Source organism: Sciurus vulgaris (assembly GCF_902686455.1).
Source record: "Sciurus vulgaris genome assembly, chromosome: 2".
Taxonomy (NCBI): domain Eukaryota; kingdom Metazoa; phylum Chordata; class Mammalia; order Rodentia; family Sciuridae; genus Sciurus; species Sciurus vulgaris.
The window spans coordinates 170,384,287-170,405,848 of NC_136462.1; the positions used below are offsets into that span (position 1 = coordinate 170,384,287).

Consider the following 21,562-nt stretch of genomic DNA (forward strand, 5'->3'; position numbering starts at 1 on the left):
TCAGAGTTACTCAACCACTGAGTCACATTCCCAGTCCTATTTTTTTTTTTTTTGTATTTTATTTAGAGACAGGGTCTCACTGGGTTGTTTAGCACCTCGAAGTTGCTGAGGCTGTGAGGCTAGCTTTGAACTCGAGATTCTCCTGCCTCAGCCTCCCGAGTTGCTAGGATTATAGGCATGTTCCACCATGCCCAGCTTAAGATATTTTTATGCTGCATTCTACCTGCATTTTTTCTGTCTTGCTCCAAGAAATAGCTGGATCACAGTGAGGATACCCTCAGATACCAGCATGGAGGAAACCGTTCTTAAATTAAATGAGCCAGAGACCTGATCCAATGGAACCAGTGGGGCCTGGAACTTCCTAGAGAATCCCAAATTTTAGGGTGACGACAGCTCTTCTTTAGACTGAGATACAGAAGGTTCCAGGGTGAACATGGTCAAGTTTAAAAGCTCATTTTCAAACCAATACTGTTAAAAACATAAGAACTTTACAGAATCGTCTACTATGATTGGCAGCATGGCGTCTGCACTCCTACCAACCTTGTAGTGTGGCAAAGGTTGGTCAAAGTACCCTGCCTAGTCCTGTAATGCCTCTATGGATTGGACCTAACTCATTTTTGGAAGCAGTTATGATTTATCTCCAGCTTAACCCAAACCAGAACTTGTTACAATGTAAGCATTTTGAAGAATCTATTAAATTAAAGGTATCTTCAGACTCCAAGAATTCAATGGAAGAAGTGTGGGGGCGGGGGTAGAAAAGGTGTGTAGCCATGTTATGTTTTCTCCAAATGAGAAGTTGTATAAAGATATGAAGGCATTTTGTTTCATAAGATTGTTTATTTCTCTAGGTCATTCAGCTGAAATATTTTAGCTATGTAATACTCACTTTGGATGAGAAAAATAATATTTAGCTTCCAAGGGAACTTTCCTCTGAAATCTCAGCATGTTGTTCATTCCACTGCAAAAGATATATCCAATATTCTGCCATGCTGAATAGATGAGACTGGTGTACAGAAGTTTATTCATGGGGTCATTTATGGGATCAATCACAAGCCCTTGTTCATCTTCCCACAATAAACTGTATGTAGTATACCTTTGGGATCAGGATCTTTATTCTATCATTTTTGGTGTCCAGAAAACTCCTAGCAAAGTTGCACATGCTTTTAAGGTAGTCAATAAATATACAAGGAATAAATTATTTTATGTTGTAAACTCTGCTTATCAGTACCACATAAAATAAGGTATTTTATTTAGGAAAATATTTTCTAATCTCCATTTGTCTTTTAACATGCTACTGCCGAGATCAAACAGGTCTATGAACCTTTGCCATGCTACATCTTTCATAATATAACCTATCAATTAAATGTTGATCTCCATGCCAGCACTGTTAGGATAACACCATTAAGTCTGGCAAATTGACACAGATTCAACAAATTTTTCTATTTGAAGTTTTACTGTGTTTATTAGCAAAAGTAGAGTTACCAAATGCAGTTTAATGAATTGCATTAAATGATGTACAATAAATACTGATACTATGTTTGATAAGGCAACAAAAACATTTTCAAAATGCCCACTTGTTGTTTATAGAGCATTAAGTCCCCTCCCACCTGCTGCTGGGGATGGAACCCAGGGCCTTGGGCATACTAGGCAAGCACCCTACTGATAAGCTATACCCCTAACCCATAATTAAATGTAAAATGATCTAAGTGGGTCTAGGAATGCAAATTCTAACCATTGCTTAAGTGCATTAAGTTTCCTGAGAAATTTCTATTAGTCAAAAATCATAAAGTAGATTATTCTGAACACAGGTCATTTTGAGTATGAAACTTTAAGTTGAAAGGTAGCCTTAGCTATGTTCAGAGATCTGATATCTTCACATTTTTTACTTTATAATACTTAGGTTTCCTAGAATGGAACACAGAGATGGAAATTCTTATGGCTGTGATTTACTGAGGACAGAGTCTCAGGATATGAGGAAGTGAGAAAGGCAAGACAGACCAGGGTTGGAAGCCAGGCAAAGATTTGGAATGCACACGAAGCTGCTCCCTAGAGCTCTGGAGCAAAAATCCCATTTTGAGACAAGAGAGTCGCGCATTTACATATTCCTAAGTTAGGAGAGCTATTACATGTTCCCTGGCATCTCAATGGCAAATCATTAGCAGCCGCAGAGTGCTGCATGTACCAGTCTAGGAACAGGGATAAGGGTGGAGCAAAAGTACTCAACTTTGTTCAGGCAGAGACTTCAGAAGTGAACTGTCAGGGATCATTTCATGGAAGCAACACTTTTCCCTAAACATACCTGAGGTAACTATAGAAGGTCTCAGGAGTGTAAGAACAGATGGTTCTAGAAGCTTCACACATCCCCTCCCTGTCTGATCCAAGCGAATTAAGAAAGACTTGGTGTCTTTCCTGGTGTTGAAGAATTGTAGCCATTCCAGGGAAAGTAGAGGACAGTTAATCCTACATTGCCGAGTGTTTCTGAAAACCCTTCCGAACCTGGGTAATCAGTATAGATGATGATTGGAAAGCCAATCTCCTGGAGGAAGCCCCACTTGAGAGGATTTGGAGTTACTTCTATAAACCTCAGAAGTGCTGATACAGGTGTTATTAGGAGACATCCACTCTATTCTTCTAGAAAGTCAATCAATTATGGCAAAACCAGTACTTTGTGGAAAAAATATACTGTTCACCATCTATTTTGCAAATTCTAGAATTTGTTTATGAAACTCTTCCAACATATCATATAGAAATATTTTAACAAAGTATAAAAAAATAAGAACAAGGGAAAAATAACTTGAGAAAAGCAATTTGGCTTTGGATTCTGTTTTGTAACTGGATAAGTTTTTGAATTCACACATATAGACATGCACATACACATTGATACAAATATGTATGGCTAATATTCAATAATACAAATAAGAGGGAAATAGTAGAAGCAATTTTTTTCACATAAAGCAGTTGAAACATTCATCTCCCTGTCAAAGTGCAGACTGTTGCTTATCTAATAACATTCAATTCCATGATGGAGATTTAAGGGCATGGGCCTCATGGAATACCAACTCTTGTCACATGCATTAAGATTGGATTAGGATACAATGATAAATTTCTATATTCACAGCAGAAATACAAAATTTTTATAAGGTACTCTGATAGAAAATGTCAATAAACAAATATAGTCTAACTCCTGCATTCCTGACAAAGTGTCAGGAAGTCTTAAAAAAAGATTTTAGAAAAAAAGCAATTGAAAACTATGTTTAATAAATGCCTGATAATTTATCATTTCTGAATTTCAAAAAAATTTCTGACTTGGAAGTTTAAAGTGGGAAAAGTAACTGGCTTTTGACAAATTTGTACATTTGAATGAGTTAAAATCAAATATATATGAGGAACTCAATTGATGGAGTTTGCATTTTAATCTGCTTTATCTCTTTTGCATAAAAATTCATTTTTCTTAGTGTACTGAGACAGCTTGATGAGCTTATCACACTTTATCATGTGGCAAACAAATTATCAGTCAGAAAACTCATTCTCAGATTTTGCCACTGGTGCTCCGTGGCCTTGATTTAGGTTCTGGGGATACCATAATAAACAAAAAAGTTGGGCTTGTATGGAGTGTATATTAGAGTGGTTTGCTCAAAGAAGATTGGGGTATATTGTTCAATTCCATAACACATTTTCCATGTTCCTAGAAAACTATTCAGAACCTAAAAACAATGCATATATAGACAATAGTGGGCTATTTACATTTATCTCTATAGAGAAATTTCACTTTTATTATTTATCAAAAGAAAGATCATTCTAGATATGCTAATATAGACAAACTTTAGGACTTACAGTCTGAATTTCCTTTAATATTTAGAAGGTCTTTGGTAGAACTACAATAAACACAGTCTGGTTGTCTTTCAAGTGCTCCTGGCTCTGGATTTGATTAGTCAATTAAATGTACTCCCAGTTGGTTAACATTGGCTTGGGAGAGAAAGGTACATCCATCAAGAACATTTTAAAGTTTATTTATTCTGTGAAAGGGAATAATAAATCAGTTTATTTGCTTATTACACAGTAACTGATGTGTAAATGGGAGCTATAAAAGGTTTGAGTAATATGGGAAAACAAGTTAGAAAAGATAGATTTGTTAAAGATAACAGCAATAACTTGCATTTGAACAATCAAGATATTACTGTATTTGGTACCTGTTCCATAGTGTCAGGTCACACTGATGCTTATTTTCTGTTTCTTTTCTTTTTTAAAATATGGTACTGGGAATCAAACAGAGCCTCATGTATACTAAGCATACACTTCTCTACTGAGCTACGTCCTCAGCCTCTTTTCTTTTTTAAACTTCTATGTATCTATGTATCTATCTATCTATGTATCTATGTATCTATCTATCTATCTATCTATCTATCTATCTATCTATCTATCTATCAGCTATCTACCTATCTACCCATCCATCCATCCATACAACTGGTACATAATAAATGTACATATTGATAGGGTACAGTGTAGAATTTCAATACATGTATATAATGTATAATAATGAGATTGAATTAAATTGTGTATATATATATATATATATCACCTCAGACATATATCATTTTTTTCTGTTGGAAATATTCAAAATCTTCTCTATTGACTTTTTAAAAATATTCGATGAAATCGCATCAATCATGATTTTCTTACTGTGTACATGGATGCTTCTTTTTGTATTGATTCTTTTTAGCTATACATAACATTAGAATTCATTTTTACATAATTATAAAGCACAGAATATATTCCATGTTCTTATCAGTCCCCAGTACTTCCCCTTTCCTTCTCTGCCTCCCTCACACTGTTCCTTTCTCTCTATTCTACTGATCTCTCTGCCATTTACTTATAGTTTTTGTTTTGAATTCGTGTCTTGTGCATGTACATGACGGTGACATGCATCGTGGTATATTCATACATGTACACAGGAAAGTTAGTTCAGATTCATTCCCCTATCCTTTTTTCCTTATCCCAACCCACCTCCCTTTCCTTCATTCACCCATACTCCACTAATCTTTCTTCTATTTTTTTTTTATCCCCTTCTCCTTCTTCTTTTGGATTTCATATATTAGAAAAAACATTCAACCTCTGACTTTTTTGGGGATGCCTTATTTCACTTAGCACGATAGTCTCTGGTTCCATCCATTTATTGCAAATGCCATAATGTCATTTTTCTTAAATCAAGACACAAGTCCTCTTATACTTATTTAAAAAATCATCTGCACCACCAACTAGCACAGTGTTATTTTACTTTAATGGGTGAATATCGCAAAGAGCACTTATAACTGCCAATTTTAAGAAATAAGTAACAGTCTGTAAACGGAAATTTCTTATGAAAGTTTACAACTAATTGTATTTTCAGTGGAAACAATGACTGTTTTGGGCTTACCCACTCCAGTGCTTCCTATCTGGCTTTTAATCTCAAAACCACACAGTAAGCTGCTGCCAATTACAAAACTATTATTATTCAACATAAAACAAAACAATATACCACCCAAGTCACCTAAAGTTTAAGACTGTAGAGGTATAAAGATGGTGAGTCAGGCAGTTAATTGGGAATTCAAGAATGCTCTAAATTATGTTCCTAATGAAAGAAGTGAAATATCAAAAACAAAATTTAGAACAAAACCACCCATTATTAATGACCAATCTGATAAGAAACGTGTGAGAATAGTGGATTAGTTTTCAATTAGCTAAAATGCACTGACATAGGGGAAACCACCCCCGATAGAATGTTTTTCTGCATTAGAAGTACCTTGAAAATTTACAACAATAGGTGATTATGCAAACCTGTAAAAACTTTGAGAATGTAGGTTTAAGGTGCAGTTACAGAAATGGGTAGGACAGAAAACAAATGCTAGCAACAATGGCATTCCCCTTGGCCTGGAAATGCTTCAGGAGTTTTATTTTCCATATTAAATGCTCCAGAGATTTTTATGTCTACAATGAAATTAATTTTTCTCACTCCTCCTAGTTTATCTTTTCACTTGACACTTATAATTTCACTGACACTTATAAACATATGAGCAGATTGACATTTGAATTCCATTCAGTAAAGTTTATTTTTTATATTTTTCTTCCTAACACTATATTTCTTTTTACTTTAACAACCATAAAACCTCCTCACAGATTTACTTGAACAAAATTTCTATTTCCTAACACTGAAGCATTGTTAATTAAATTTTACTTTTCCTGTTACAAATGCAAATAAAAATAAACCAGTAATCAATGAACATAGGACTGATTATCTTGCCACTCCTATTTTATATACATCTACCAAAAAAAAAATTTTTTTTGGTAACAAACTCTTCAAAGAAGGATAATTTTAGAAGTACTTCCAAATCATTTCACATAACATTAATGGCACAGAATCAATCTATTTATTAGAAAACTTTTCAACTCTTGCTTTCAATTTTGTGAACTAGAAAAAAAAAAAAAGTGTGCTGCTAAGTCAAACTTTTCCTAAGGCTTCTCAGGTTTTTTACAACTGCGATGGGCTGGCTGAAAAGGTTCACAGATTCTTTAACTCATTTCCCATGGAGAGGGTATTCTGTCTCCCTCAGTTCTGGGTGGGACCTGGCGTGCTTGACCAATACAATAATACAGGGGAAGAGATTCTGATCTAACCCCAGAATGGGCAAGCCTTAGGTGATTGACAGCTTCTGCTTTCAGGATCCCTGAACACCTTGAGGTGCTGGAAGATCAACTCACTGGAGGTCACCATGTTGGAAAGGTCATTGGAGCAACCTTCAGACAGGTCAAAGACTGCAAGAGAAATTCTTGACTACCCCCAACTCTCCCAGTCCCCAATTCAGTGTGAAATGGCCACTATGGAGCTGAGATTGATTTTCTCACAGGGCTCTGTTCATGACCATGGCAATAACAATAATAAAATGGTTGTTTGAAGTCTTAAGGTAGTTTATTATGTTCAGTAGATAACTGAACCCTTCTGTCTTGGTTGGCACCACCTCTCCCAAATACTCATGTACACTCTGCATCTCAGTGCATTCCTCCAAGATCTAGGGAGGATTCTAGTAATATCTCTGTAGACCTCAAATCTGTGAGTCTGGGGTAGAGTGGTCTAATATTTTCAGTACTTTCCATATGAGATTTACTTATATTCCATACCTGCTGAGTGGAGCTCCTTGCAATAAAGGTCTATTGTAATTCTGTTCAGGTTTTCAATTGTTTTTTTCCTGTGAACACTGGTAAAAGCATTTTCCCTTCTAATTCTTCTCTCCTCATTTTGACTTCCAGAAAGCTTAGGGCCACATAATGACTTTATTAGAACATCTATTCTCTAAAACTATAAAGAGTTCTCTGGAATCCATATTCAAACCTGGGGGATGCCACAGTGAACAAGCTCTCTTGGAGCTGGTGAATTAGGGAAGAAAGATAACACTTCAACACAGGAAGTGACCAAGAAACTTGCCGATTTTGAAAATGTTCTAAAGAAAACAAAGCAGAGTGAGGTGACAGAAGGCGATTAAAAGCCAGTTCAGACAAGGTGGTCAATGAAAGTATCTCTGAAAAAAATGACATCTCAAAAATGACATATGCAACAACCAAGAGGGAGTTATCAAAAGACCTGGGAAACTGACTGGTCCAGGCATAGGGAAGGGTATGTGCAAAGGCCGTAATTTGTGAATGAGCTGGGATGTTAGGTCTGTGCATTTGTGTTTTGTTTTCTTTGATCTTGGTTTCCTAATTCATTTCTATTTTTGGGTTCTAACTCTTATATGCTACCATTGTTTTACTGTGTACAATAAGCTTTGCCTCTACTCTTTGATCCATTATAGAATGAAGCAAGATGGGCAAAAGAATTGCATGATTTTAACAGGAAACTATTATTTGCTTTAAGGGCTAACACATTTTGCAAAACATTTTAGAAAATTTAAATTATCTGGGGGTGTAGCTCAGTGATAGAGCATGTGCCTAGCATGCTTGAGGCCCTGGGTTCAATTTCCAGCACAGAAAAAAAATGTTAAAATTAATTTAAAATTATATAAATTTAGCATTTGAAGTTGGCCTCAACACAAGTAAAACAGGAGCCTTATAAAACTTCCTTTCAACTTGGGGGATTGGAGACTAAAAGTGTATATGGAAAAATTTAAATATATTTTTGATTAAAAATAAATTATAGCATATTATTTTAGTAATAAGTTTTTATAATATGATATTATCATGTAGAACTATAAAGTGGCTAGCATTAGATTCTATTCTATTTCAGCATTGTTTTAACTCAAACTCAAATCATTTGCCCCAATATTGCTCAGAAGTCTAACGAGTTAAGATTTTTAATGACAGGGACGCTAAGGAATAACTTTTTCAAATCCTTTGTGTTGAGGTACAGAAGAGCTACTCAGGTAAATCATTTGGCCTACATTGAGAAGGACATTTCTGAAAAATAAATCACTGCAAAAATGTGTTCCATATATTGACTTTTGAGGGTTAACTCCATATCACCAATGTTAATTGTAAATCATCTGATTAAAGAATCTGAAGCTGGTATGTTTACATGTGGTTAAATGGAATTATGAAAACTTATGTGTATTGATAGCATGTATACAAGTGCCACACTCAGAAGTAGTCAGATCAGAAAACACGATGTAAAACCTTTATGGAGGGTCTTCTATGGATAGTATTTTTAATTGGTCATTAGCTAAGAGGATAAACTAGATGACTCAGGTTTGTCTGAAGAGGATTACAACAGAATTGAGGAGATAGAGTATGTCTTTAAATTTTTTTAGTTTAATGTTTATTAAAGAGAAAAAGAAGGCTGTTGCAGAGAATTGAGCTGCAATGTCAGCCTGGTAAATAAACTGAGGCTTTGGTCTCTCCCATGTCTTATTATTTCCATGAATAAAGGGAGTGATGGGTGGTAAAGGTCTCTAAGTAATTTGAAAATTTCTCCCACATTGTTCCCACTACTATTCTCTATCTCTAAATAACTACCCTTAATTCAGTAGAAGGTATTCACAAAAAGACGTAAAGGAAGAAGTAGGAAGGCCTATCAAACATCTCTTAGGCATCAATAACAGTCTCCCATTCTGACTTTCTGATAGTTTTGTATATAAGTTTGCAAATCCCACTCTATTATACACGATCTTACCTGCCGAGTAGTCTGCATTTTACACACACACACACACACACACGCCCACACACACTTCCCCAATATAAAAAACTATGTCCTTTGTAATTCAATTGCCTTTTAATTTTTTGTGTGAAAATGAGAACTATGAGAGGCATTTTCAAAAATAGTGGGACACTTTTCCCTTTAATTGGGACTCTCCAGTGTTGGCTGGACAGTTTAACAATTTTGAACATATTGCTATTATTACATTTCATAATGGGGAGATTATGGAATGTTCTACAAATACATATTTGAGAGATGTCCTTTTTATTCATTGATGTCAGTTAATGGGTATGCCAATTTGTGAAGCTGGACCAAATACACAAATTTCATCCTGAGGTGATAGCAACAGTTTAATATAATTTCCCTCAAGCACAAACAAATTGAGCTAGAAACACAGATTTTATTAAACTCTAAATAAATAACAACTAAAATAATTCTTTAAGCTGTGGATGTTCATGAAAATTTCCATCACTATCAAATGATTTTTATTCTAAGCCTGAAAGTTATCCTGATATCAGTATTTCCTTTTTTATATCAGAAGAATATTAGGTAGGCTCTAACTCCAACTTAGTAAAAAACAAAACAAAAAAATCTTTAGTCACAGAACACATCGACTTTCAATTGCTTTCATTACCTGAGAAGTTCAGATAAAAAATAAAACACATTCAAATTATTTATTAGTTCAGTGCCTATTTCATGATGTTCAGTGTTATTTTATTTAGGTGGTGATAGAGAAAAATTTAAATTTGAATACAATCTAGTGGGAAAAAACAACTTGTATGTGAAAAAAATTCCCCTTAAAATGGTAATGAAGAACTATTATATATAAGGTAGCCTATAATTAGTTTTGGGAAAATTAATTAAAATGAACCAAATAAATGTATAACCAAGGAAGAGCAGACATGAAATGTTTATTAAGCATTCAATTTAGTAAAATCAAATCAATCACAAACTAGTAGCAATAGGAAGTCCTACAAAGGGTGTATTTAATAATCATAAATAAATAAAAGATGTATATTGAATATTAACATTCCTGGAAAAAGTATTTTTAAAATAAAATATATTATCAGAAATCATTCATTAAAAAGTTCACAATAGTTAGAATTATCAAATTATTACTATTTAGCATTGGTCTTGCTTATTAATGATTACATCAGAAGATAGATCTCTCAAGGTACTTTGAAAGCAAAGAGTTGAAGACTTTGTTTTCTCTCTGGTAATGACAGATTATAAAAACTTATTACTAAAGGTAAATAAGCTATGATTTTGTTAATTAAAAAAAAATATTTTTTGTATGTAACAGTAAATTTTCAAATTTTCAAATTCAGTTCCTCAAGCTGAGAGGTAGTTTTATGCCTCCTATTTTAAATTTTGTTAAAGCCAGCTTTAAACCAGTCTTCACGGTGATTCTCAAACTGTCCAACTTTATTCTTCAGAAGGCGCCTTCAATAGGCTACCGTCAGGTTCCCTGGGATTATTATCTAGTTAGAACCGAGAGGACTTGATAGGAAATGCAGGCTTCTGTGGAAGCTATCAACAGCTACAGAACCCTCCCAGTTTGTGACCCAGGCCACACCCAAAGGCTATAATCTGTCTATACTAGAAAAACAACCTAAAAATAAAGGCATGTTGGGAAACGCCTCTTCAAAGATAAGTATGCCTTTCTCAGTGACGCCTTTTGGAACACCTCCTTCCTACTCCTCCCACCTCCATTTGCAGGTCCTGATGACATATTTCTCCTAACACTCAAGTTTGTTTCCTACCCTTTCATTTTCTGTGAAATGAATATTTTTTTTTTAAATTTCTGGGATTACAGATTGTTAACCAGATTTGTGCTGGTGTTTTCTGATTCATTTGTGCTGGTGTTTTCTGGTTCATTTTATAGTGGTGGGTATGAGCTTGACTACACCATGGTTTAACCCTCTGCTCAGTTTGGGTGCCTGGCTTGTCACCCATGTATGCACCAAGTCATGCTTGTGCAACATTTTGGTAAAGTGCTTGACCCTGCTGGGCTACGAAGCCATGTCTTAATAGGACTTCTTTGAATCTCTGAACCACTACCTGGAGGACTCCAGAGATGAAAAAGGCTTCAGGTCTAGCCAACTCCTCCCTGATTTCTTCATCATCCCATCACTTAGAAAACCTGTAGCAACTAGTGTCGAGATATTTTAACACCACCATCACATTAGAGCTCAGCTCAGGGGACACCCATACCAAGAAGCCCTGGAAGGAAGATAGAAAAGGAAACAGGGCAGGGACTTTGCTTGCACTGATATATGTCAAGGTACAGGTTGAGTTCTGGTCTTTGTGTCTTCTCATTTTGGATCAAGGATTACCTGGGCATGTTTTTCTCATGAAGGATGGGAGAAGTCAGAGAACGAGTGGTTTCTATAGTACTGCATCCACTGACATTTTGGACTGTCTAAAGCATATCACAGCACCAAGTGCATGGAATAGACTGTTAAATTCACCCACACTCAGTCAAGGCAAGATGGAGAGCAAAAAAGAATTATGAATAAAAATATCACTTTTCACAGGTGCTGGGGTACAAATGTGAATGACATATGGCTATATTTTGAGGGAGCTGTTTCCTGTTAGTGGAAGTGGAGATATCACATACAACTATTTTTCCCTTACAACTTACCAGTGTCCATTAATAGTGGTAGATTCTACAATACTAAAAATTACACAGAATGGGAATTACTTCATGTAAGCTAATGTTTTACAAGATCTTGTAAGCTTTAGAATCATTGCATCTTCTGAAATACATTCCAGCATTATCTTATTGCCCTACATTTATTTTTAGGTTACCCCCTTTATAATATTTATCCAAATTGGTGCAGCCACTCTGGAAAGCAGTGTGGAGAATCTTCAGAAAACTTGGAATGGATCTACCTTTTGACCCAGTTATCCCACTCCTTGGTTTATACCCAAAGGACTTAAAATTAGCATACTACAGTAATGCAGCCACGTCAATGTTCATAGCAGCTAAATTCACAATAGCTAGATTGTGGAATCAATGTAGATGCCCTTCAACAGATGAATGGATAAAGAAACTGTGGTATATATACACAATGGAATATTATTTAGCCATAAAGAAGAAAAATATTATGGCATTTGCAGATGAATGGTTGGAACTGGAGAATATCATGCTAAGGTAAATAAGCCAATCCCCAAAAACCAACGGCGGAATGTTTTCCCTGATAAGTGGATGATGATAAATAATGTGGGGGTGGGGGTGAGAGATAAATGGAGGAACTTTAGATTACACAGAGGGAAATGAGAGGGAAGGGGGTATGAAAAATGGTGGAATGGGACAGACATCATTACCCTTTGTACATGTATGATTACATGAATGGTATGACTCTACATTGTACACAACCATAGAAATGAAATGATATATCCATTTGTGTAAAATGAATCAAAATGCAGTCTGTAAAAGCAAAAAAAAAAAAAAAATTTAAACTGTTCACATACAATATAAAATTCAAAATGGTTGATAACTATTCTATAATGGTGTAATTTGTTATCAGTTAGCATTCTAAAATAGATATGGTTAAATTTAAAAGTACGATTGACAATAAAAATAAAGGGTATTAAACATAAATTTATTATTCTGTAATGTTTTGAACACATGAACTTCTTATGAACATGTTAGACTGATTTTCTTAGAAAAAATATTTTCAAAATAAAATACATGTATATTTTGAAATATTATTTGCAGTATTAATACTCCAAAATTGAGAAGGTTTATTTATTTGTTTACTTATTTATTCGTTTTGGTACAAGGGATTGAACCCAGAGGTGCTTAACCACTGAGCAACAACCCCAGCCCTTTTTTAAATTTTTTATTTTGAGATAGGGTTTCACTGAGTTGATTAGGGTCTTGCTAAGTTGCTGAGGCTGGCTTTGAACTCTTGATGCTCCTGCCTCAGCCTCCAGAGTGACTGAGATTACAGGTGACCGTCATTGTACCTGACTAGAAGGCTTAGTTTGATTAGGGTTGTAAATTCAATTTTCCACATTGAAAAAAATTAATAGCAACAGAAAATCCAAACAGTAATTATCTAAAGAATGACACATAATTGCCAGAGTGTAAAATTGGCTCTAGGAACCATATAGTGAAGCTTTTTTTCAAGTATAATATGATGAAGTTTATGAAACACCGATATATAACATCCATGTAATTTTCACTATTTTTAATTTGTGGAAAAACACCTGCTAAAATTAGCAAGGCTTTAGGTCCTTAGTAATGGATTATATTTTTTCATTAATTAATATTTCATAAAAACTTATGCTTAACATTTTGAAATTAGCAAAATTTCAAGGAAACACTATGCTTCATAACATTCAGGAAAAAATTATGAAAATTATAACACTTAAAAATGCTTATTTTTAAACTGCAATCCTTTCTCCAATTTCCCCAATATATGTAAAAATTCTGTGTGCAAAATCAAGAAAACAAACTGAAAACTGGAACTATGTTCAGAAGAGTCAGAGTTAATTAATTTGTTCCCTGTTATCTCTGTGGCTTCTTTTTTCCATATCCTAAATCAACTCAAGTTCCATTGGTTCTGTGAAGCTTCAACACAAACTGACACCTCTCTTTATTATTTTGTTACTTTTCAGACTGTGTTCTATTTTTAAGCCCTATTTTCGGCTTTTCTGTATTTCAGAACGCAACACCCTAGTTGTGTGTATTATTTGTAAGTTAAATACATGCATCTCCAACAAGTTCCAAGCAGCAAACCCTTTATATTCATTACTGTATTCCTTCGCATGGTAACATGCAATAAATAGTTATTCATAAAACACTAGACCATTGGTTCCTGTGCCTGAGTTCTAGCTCAGTGGTATGGATTACAATCACTGCAAAGAAACAATAGGAACACCATTGCATATTATGTGGTCTTTCCTCCCTTGAATTATTGATTCAATTTCCTTTAGGCAAACTTTTTACTCTAAATAGATTTAAAGCAGAAAGCAACCAATAAGAATTAGAGGGGGAGGAACCTGAGAAAAAATAGTGACGAATCAAAGGTAAAGATAGATGGAAGAAAGCAGTAGTTACATGGAACTGAATAAATTTCCTGTTTCTCTCAATTATTTTATACCATCCTGAATGACTCATGTTTAAACGAAGTACCAGGTTTTGGATGGACCTATTACCACCCGCTCCTCTCTTTCTCTCCCTTTTTGCCCCGAGTTTTTGGGTGGGGATCAAACCCAGTGCCTTATTCATTGTAGGTAATGCTTTTACCACTAGGCTACCCTCTTAGCCCTACCTGTCTTCTTTTGGTCCTAATATTGAACCCATGTATCAGGCAGAGGTCCAAACTACTAGACAGGAAAGGAGACTTAATATCTTACAATTAATTTGCTTGCTCAGTTATCAAGACTTGCTTTCCACTCAACAGGGTCTCTCAAAATTGAAATGTGCTAGTACTGCATGGGGATCTTTTTAAACTATAGATCCTGATTCAGTAGATCTGGCGGGGAGCCTGAGATTCTATGTGTCTCTCAAGACTGCAGGTGCTGCTGATGCTTCTGGTCTAGTCTACTCATTAGACCCAGGCTGAAGAAACTGATTTTGTTGATCTGGGGTAGATCTTGAACATCTGCTCTCTTTAGAGATTACTGCTGAGTAATCTAAAATAGATCTTAATTTCAGAAAAGCTGGAATGGTCCATCATCTTTCTGGCAAAAATCCTTTTTCTACAGCTGGCATTTGCATAGTCCTTCATGGAAAGAAAATAATGCAATTGCAGATATCTTTTTTTAATCACTGGTCTATATGAGGGGGTGGCTTCTTCCTTTCCATCATTTTGAGCTTTGCATCGTATGTAAATTTAAAACTTCCTTAACATTTTGGACTTCTCATACATACAAAACACAAAAGCCATTATAATTCAAGACAAGAGCAAACATTTTAAGTCCTCTCTATGAAGAGTGTTCCAGGAATTCTTTGCATCCACCTCATCTAGTATATTTTAAGAAACGCAAATTTTCATTTCCCACTCCCAGGCTCATTGAGCCAAAATTTATATTTTTTAATAATATTCTAAGGTGATTTGTGGTTTCACTAAAATTTGAGAATCCTTGCTTTAATGAAGAAATTATCTTGCATGTTTTCAAAAGTTTTACACAGAAGCATTTGATAAAAGGGATAGTGTTAATATTCTGTCCAAAGCACTCAAGAAAATTAATGTTATCAGGCAGCCAGAATGAATAATATAATAGGGGAGGATATTGGATCCTTTTGATTTATTTTTTTAGCAAGGCAAAATTGAGGTTACCCCAAGGAACAACATACTCATTCTTCAAGGTGAACAACAGCTTTGCCCTGTGAGGTCATGCTTCATCAGATCAACATACTGATTCAGGCTGACACACTTGAACAAGGACTGAATGATTGGTCTGTGGATTCTTCAAGAGTGAGCTATAGAATCTACTCTATAAAACTTTTATTTTTCATACTTTATTTCTTCTATAATCACTCCATATCTTCTTGAAATCCTGTAAGATGCTCTACTAGAAAGTCAGTTGTTGTAGTTTAGACCCTTTATATCTGCCAAAGTTCATGTGTGAAACAATGCGAGAATGCTCAGAGGTAAATGATTAGATTTGAAAGTCGTAACTTAATCAGTGGACTAATCCCCAATATGAATTAACTGAGTGGTAACTGTGGGCAGGCAGGGTGTGGCTGGAGGAGGCAGGTGACTGGGGACTTCCCTTTTGGGTTTATATGTTGTCCTTGGTGTGATGCTCTCTCTCTGCTTCATGGTTGTCATGTCCTGAGCAGCTTTGCTCCACCACTCCCTTCTGCCATGATGCTCTGCCTCATCTGGGGCCCAGACATATGGAGTCAGTGGGGCATGGATTGAACCTCGGAAAGGGTCAGCCGAAATAAACTTTTCCTCCTCTAAGTTGTTCTTATCAGGCATATTGGTCACAGAGACACAAAAGCTGACTAAGGCATTGGCCCAGGAAACACTCTTGCAAAAGTAACAAACAGTAGGGATGGAGTCCAAATGACAGCTTCTAGGTTGGTGCCAGAATTGGCAATAACATCCTTAAACTCGAATTTTGTCTCACAGACCTGTGGAAACTGCATCTCCTGGGAGCCTAAGAGAACTGTAGAATCTCAGGTTCCACCCTAAATCCATGAATCCATCAGAATCTCCATTTTAGTAAGATGAGAAGCAGAGGTATATGATGCTTTGTTAGATATTGTCCCTGTCCAGGTGTGGAGGAGCAGCCATGTGCATAATTACAAGTCAAAGAATTATTAATATGAGAGGGAGGAAGACTTATTTCTAGAGAAAAGAATATGCATAGGGTGTTTACCAGTTTCCCAGTATTAATTACTCCTGTGTGATCACATTCTACCTTGAATTGGATTATCTGGTTAACTGCTTCTATGTATTGCATAACACCATTGCTCTGTACAAGATATTAATTCTATCTTGGATGAGATATAGCCATCCAAAGACACCATGTGGATTGGATTGTTTTATATATGCCAATTATCTGGAAATTATTTTTAAAAAATAAGGTGTAGGGGAAAGAATCACATTTGATTTCTAGTTGCATGTCACTAGATACATGACTTTGAGCAAAGGCTAATCCCTTCCTTGCCTCAGTTGTCTTAGTTCACAAAATTGGAATAGTTTTGCCTTACTTTGTGGTTTTTTGTAATGATGTCTCTAGATTTTCATTGTGTCTTCAGTAGTACTGAGAAAGCCTCACAAAATAGTTTTTGAACAACTAAAAGATTGCATGAAAAAAAAAAAAATCTTCCTGGCACATCATGGGTACTCAGTAATATTAGGTTGGCTATTTTTTTTATCTTAATAATTTACCATGATCTACATAAGACCTTGGATTACAAATATGCAATATCCCATTTTAAATTCATATACTGATTATTCCTTGCTCAATGTATTAAAAATGTGTATGTGCATGTGTGCAGATGATCTTTTGTGGACAATTGCATAGAAGATTTTGTTTGAATTAATATTTAATTATGCCTGGTGTACTTCAGGCCCAAACAAGAAGATGTTCAGGGATGGTGATGGTGGGATATTTATGAAGGTAGTCTGGCCCTTTGGGGAAGAATATTTGATTGCTGAATTTGTTTGGAATTTAAGTCTGGTTATAATAAAAAATAGGTACATCTTGGTTGCCCTTATAATTGTGCTCAAATTCTCTACAGACAATGGACTTCCTCATTCTCAACCAATTGCTCCAGGCCCAGAAATGGCAAACCTGAGTTCCCAGGACCAATGCAGAATCCGCAACCTCCACAGCCTCGCAAATCATGGTGCTCCAGCTGGGGTGGGAGCCCCAGAAAGGGAGGTCTAATGGATGCATGGACAGACCCACATATTGGTCAATCCCAGTATGTCACCCACTTTGTTCTCAGCCCTGCTGCCTTCATCATATTCTCTACCACTCTCCCTTTCACAAGTTTGCTAATCTTTATTTCTTATTCATAGTGATATAAAATGAGCTACTTTCTAAGATAGCCACTGAAGATTTTTTTTTTTCTCCATCTAACTATAACTTAGTACCTATTAATCAAACTTCCCTCTTTCTCTCCCATGTAACCTTCCTGGCTTCTGGCAACCACCATTCTACTCTTAACTTTTATGAAAATAACTTTTTCAGATTCTACTTATGTCATGCAGTATTTGTCTTTCCGTGTTTGCCTTATATCACCTAGGAAAATCTCAGTTCTATCCATGTTGCTGCAAATGACAGGATTCCATTTTTTTGTGGCTGAATAGTATTCCATTATGTTTACATACCACTTTTTCTTTTTCCATTAATCAACTGATGAACATGGGATATTTCCATTTTTTTGCCTATTGTGAATACTACTACAATAAACATAGGGGTGCACATGGCTTTTCAACATACTAATTTCATTTCCTTTGGATATTTAACTAGTAGATTGCAGGATCATATGCTAGCTCTATTTTTAATGCTTTTTAGGAACATCCATAGTGTTTTCTACAAAGAGAGTACTAATTAACATTCCCACCAAGTGTGCAAATGTTGATCTTTAAATTTATCAAGTATACTTCTAATCCAAGGTCTTTTTTGCTGGGAGAGGGCAGGGACAATGGATTGAAATCCCGGGATGCTTAACCACTGAGCCACATCCTCAGCCCATGTTATTTTTTTAATTTTGAGACAGGGTCTCACTAAGCTACTCAGGGCCTCTCTAAATTGTTGAGGCTGGCTTTGAACTTGTGATCCTCCTGCCTCCCTAGCCACTGGGATTACAGGTGTGCACCTGGCCTGATCCAGAGTCTTTGTCTCTGCTGTTCCCTGTACCTGTATTTCTTTCCTGCCAAATATCCACAGGATTTTCTGTCTTAATCCATTCATGCTTTGGGTCAAACAGCATATTCTTACACCACCTTTTGGATGGCATGCCACTTTTTCTTCCCTTTCTAGCTCTTTACCCCCATATATCTTTCTTTCTGGTACTTAGCTTTATCTGGCATTAGGTTATATTCTTATTTGCTTATTACTTACAGCAAGATAAATTTTGTTTTGTTCAAGGCTATGTCTCCAGCACCTGGATCATGACCAGGCATTTTGCAGGTTGCCAAATTTTAAATTTTAAATTTATTTAAAAAGACTATCTCAGAGTCCCACCCCTTTTTGCCACTGGAGCCTTGGAATGAGCTTGAAAGTTGCCTAATTTATAACACCAGGTAACAGACTGACAAGGAGGCAGAACTACAGCAGTCCTTAATGATCTTAAGGTCTCTTTGAAACATCAGTGGTGTTCTGCAGTGTGATCATGTCTTGATTTTAGAAAAAGCCCAACATGTTTCCATTTGCAAAGAAAGTAGCCATCTCATACAAATGAGAGTAAAGTACATCCCTAGGTTTGTGCACTCAGGTTGGCTCCAAGAATGAAGCGGCTAGTCTCCCAGACGGTGCGAGAATCCCGGAATCCACTTCGAGAAAAATGACATCATGCCTTAACTCATCTGAATCACATTTTGCCCACTGAGCATTTCAGACAAAACCAATTACATGATGTCATTTTCTATTTTAGAAAAGTGGCCGGGCGCTCAGATGGATATTTACTTCCCATTAGTGTCCTAGAGCTGAAGCAGGCAGCTCGATCTTCATGCTAATGGTACCTGTTGAAATTAAAACTAACGAGGCTGGGCTGTCAATATCCATTTTTTAGCTATACATGATGCTAAGCTACTCAATTTGATGTGCAAAGAAGATTTGAGAGATATACATATGAGCTGGTTATTTGTTTTTTAAATTGAGAAGAGATTCTTTGCTCAATAAAATTTGCCTCTCATTAATGCCCCAAACATCTTTGAACTAATTTGAAAAGATCTTATTAAGGAAATTAGCTAACAAGTTGATATATTAATTATTAGACTGGGATTTAAGTGTATAATTAATATGCAATATGTGCATGTGTATTTTTTTTCCTTTGGAGGTGATTAACTCCATTGCATTATTCACATTGATTTCAACATGATAAATATGAAAAAGCAAATAGGCAACTATATATGTCAGAGACACACAGGATCACAAAACCCCATCTATTCTTCCTTAAGCATACATTGTAGTATTTATCTGAGTGTGCCTGGTGACACCTAACCACATGTGACTGACATTTTGCTACTGGGGAAGAGGTAAACTGTTTGTTCATAAAAACCCTTCATTGGTGATTATCCATGTCCTTTCTCTTTCTGGCTTGATGTAGCTTTGCAGAGAAATTGGAAATCCTCATTTGTAGAAGATTAACCTATTAAAGGGAAGAATCCTGTATCTATGAACCATGGCTTAAAGAAGAAAAGTCTACCAGAAGGAACATTTGGTAAAACTGAAAACAAAGTTCTACAGTGTAAGTTACTAAGATATGGGGTTTATTTTTTACAACATGTAGTAGCAGAGAGGGCTATGATCCTCATCTGGGACCCTCTCTTACATCACATACTTATATCTAGTACTTTTATCTATGATTCTTCAATTCTCCAAAATACATAAGTGATCAACGCAAGACCTCAGTGATGAAGAGAATCTTTTATTCCAGAGTGAGTCATTCTACAAAGTGATGGTGTATCTTGGGTCAGACTAAGTGTTATCACAAAGATTTGGGTAGTTGAGATGGCTTAACTATTATTTTGGAGCTTGGTTTGTACATCATATGACTTCTACTTGACTACTTGAAAATGAACTATGTGACCACCAGAATCCCATAGCTAGTATTATGGGCAAAAATTAAAATGAATAATAAAATCTATAAAAGAAGATAAGTAAAATGAAATAAAATAACAGTGAAAGGACCATTCTTTTGAGTCAATGGTTTAATTTAACCCAAAATAGATTTGCAAAGGTTTGCAAGCACAATGCCTGTATAATCAAGTTATCTATGCCTAATTTCATTGAAATGAAAGTTCTGCTACTTCTCCAAAAATAAAAACTAAATTTCCTAATAGTTACATTGTTATTACCCTTGGGGGAAAATTAAAATTACCTTGAACATGGAATAGTTTAAAAATCTTTTATATCTTCCACCAAAACAATGAAAACTGATACGAGCTGTATTTTTGTGGTTCTGAATAGGGCAGAAAGGAGCCAGAAACAACTAAACTCTAAATTCCTATTTCCAGAAACAGTACCATTCTTCCACAATTGATGAGAAAATTGCAGGTTCCCAATATGTTCCATAAATGAGAAGCTCTCTAGAATTAAATCAGCTGTGCCAGTGACATTCCCGACTTTGATAGAGCTTGGGAAACATACCCAGCTAAAACTCACCCTTGAAAGGATGGCTGACCAAAGCTTGCACCTTGAGGTGTGCCATTTGTTAAATTTAAAGCTTTACAAAATACATAACAAAGAAATCCTGCAAAATACAATTCATCTAGCAGGGGGTCAATTATGAACACTAATGAAAAATAAACATGCCAGCCAGCTGAGAGGAACCATAAACTATCTGCTTCAAATCTTCCTAGTTTTCCCTTCCTCCTTCTGCTTAATTAAGTTTTCTTTCAGTAAAATATCAGGTCCCTCTCTTGTTAATTCTGACATTGTAATAGGCCACTTTTCAATTGCTCCTTCTTCATTGGACTTTCATACCTGTCCGACTGTCACAATCAGAGCATTCTATGGCAAGATACTCTCATGGAGAAACTGGCGTCTTTACATTAATATTTCCCCTAGGGAGTTCTATAGAACACAAGTCCCAGAAGGAAAGTATTGAGGAAGTATTTTTCATATCCATGACCAGGCCTCTTCTTGAACACTTACAATGTTTGTTACATACTGAGGGTTCAAGGAAGTCCTTTAGTTAGAACATTGCATTATATTCATTGAGCCTAAGGTTCCTGTTAAGGTTTAGATAGGAGG

The 21,562-nt window shown here is 35.7% G+C and overlaps 1 protein-coding gene and 2 long non-coding RNA genes across 5 annotated transcripts in view; 1 reads left to right on the forward strand and 2 right to left on the reverse strand.

Annotated features, from left to right (window-relative positions):
• LOC306655128 overlaps positions 1-21,562 on the forward strand; it is a 554,397-nt gene that overhangs the window by 456,652 nt on the left and 76,183 nt on the right. The window lies entirely within an intron of this gene.
• The window catches only part of PLCB1 (phospholipase C beta 1), a 722,251-nt gene that overhangs the window by 393,876 nt on the left and 306,813 nt on the right, over positions 1-21,562 (reverse strand). The window lies entirely within an intron of this gene.
• LOC306653576 lies at positions 40-12,689 on the reverse strand. The gene is made up of 2 exons (XR_013761762.1): positions 4,437-12,689; positions 40-4,401 (listed from the first exon to the last, which is right to left on the reverse strand). It is a non-coding gene; the product is annotated as an uncharacterized lncRNA (long non-coding RNA).